Genomic DNA, 1,745 nt, shown 5'->3' with positions numbered 1-1,745 from the left:
AATTTAAAGTATCAAATTATCTAGATAAGAAAATACCAAAAGATCAGCTTATATTGTAGGTTATGTGACAGCTGCTGCTTTATTCAGAGAAAATTATTATTACTAAATAAAGCCTCAATAAATATAATGACTAACTTAAGAAACTAGAAAAGGCATGATACAACATACTGAAACAATGAAAGTTGTAATAATTAGTGAGGTAAAGATAAATAGAAAAAGTATATTTCTAAAGAATAAATAGTTTATGACCATGCTACCCTGAACAAGCCTGATCCTGTCTGATCTCGGAAGCTAAGCAGGGTCGGGCCTGGTTAGTACTTGGATGGGAGACCACCTAGGAAGACCAGGTGCTGTAGGCGTAAAAAATAAAAAAATAAGGGATTGTAAACTGACAAGGTCCTTGCAATCTGTGAGGTCAACCAAGGGTTGCCTCACCTAATAAATAAATAAATAAATAAATATACCCCAAAATATGGGTCTTTAGAAAAAGCAAAACATTTGGCATGTTTAATTATGGAAAATATGAAAGATAAATGCAGTAATTAAGAAAGCATAATTGACAATACCACGGACACTTAAAAAATAAACAATGTACAAGAGAATATGATGTATTTTTTTTCTGAGGATCATATTTTATTGATAACAAGTTTCTTATTTTCATATTCTAAATATATATTTGTTTCACCAACAGTCTTTTCCATTTGCAAGCACTTAACCCCATCACTGTTTGTACTTCCATTTAGGTCTGACAACATTCTTTATGGTACTAAAGTACTTGCATTGTATGCATACCACTAAAAGAATACTGCCTTTTAGCAATAGAGGAGGGCTGTTTGTCATGAACTCCTATAGTCAACGTCTAGCTTGATATTTCAAGGATAAATTCACCTAGCAAAGGCAACCTATTTGTTGGTTTGTTTTCCTGAGCTAATACTGCATGCACCAAGACATGCCCCTGTGACTTTTATTGCACCAACTAGACACAAGATGGGCACTCTCTTCTTTAATGACAACTTCGTACCTAATACTCAGCACTGTGGGATAGTTCAATATCAAGTTTTCAGACTATTGCCATCACTGAACTGGTTTTATCGAGCTGGTTGGAATGTGTTCTATCCTAAGAGGAAGAAATTTCATTACGCTATTGTATTATCCATGAAAAGGCAAGGATCTTCAGTTTAGTCATTGAAACTAACAATTGCATAGAAATGTTCTACTTCTTGAGAATAAATACCAGTGTCTCAACATTGAGGCCCCCTGGGGAATGATTGGAAATGATGTTGGTAACTCCTGGTGGGGCATGACTTTAAAATTGACATAGAAAGTCTCTAGAATTAAAGCACAGAGCCTTCGAATTAAATTAGGCAAAATATCTGCTGATAAAAATGCCCAACATTGTGTATTATTTAAAAATTGCCATTTTGGTATATTGGAAAATATTTTGTTCCATTTTTTTCCCCCTATATTTTTCTACCTACTTCAACCACCTAGGCTTCCAATCCTGGAACCGGGTATTTTGGTTTAAATGGGCACAAACCTTCTTTCCATTGGCTTGTCACTATAGAACTTTATATGAACGTCCAAAGCAAGCTTTAATACATGCTTTAGCATGTGTTGATAGACAAGAGAAAGAAAATATCTGGCAGCATCAATACTTTCTAACTAAAGTGTGGTTTACTTCTACTATTTTCTATGGTTCGACTAACAAATATTAGTGTTCTAGTAAGATTATAATATTGAGTTTG

General features: G+C 34.1%; 1 pseudogene; it reads left to right on the top strand.

The window, feature by feature from the left end:
• Window positions 1-240: 240 nt before the first annotated feature.
• On the top strand, window positions 241-359 carry LOC120623148 (uncharacterized; annotated as a pseudogene).
• The last annotated feature ends 1,386 nt before the right edge of the window (window positions 360-1,745 follow it).

Source organism: Pteropus medius, unplaced genomic scaffold, assembly GCF_902729225.1.
Source record: "Pteropus medius unplaced genomic scaffold, Ma_sr-lr_union100, whole genome shotgun sequence".
Taxonomy (NCBI): Eukaryota; Metazoa; Chordata; class Mammalia; order Chiroptera; family Pteropodidae; genus Pteropus; species Pteropus medius.
This window is presented reverse-complemented; position numbering and strand designations above follow the sequence as displayed.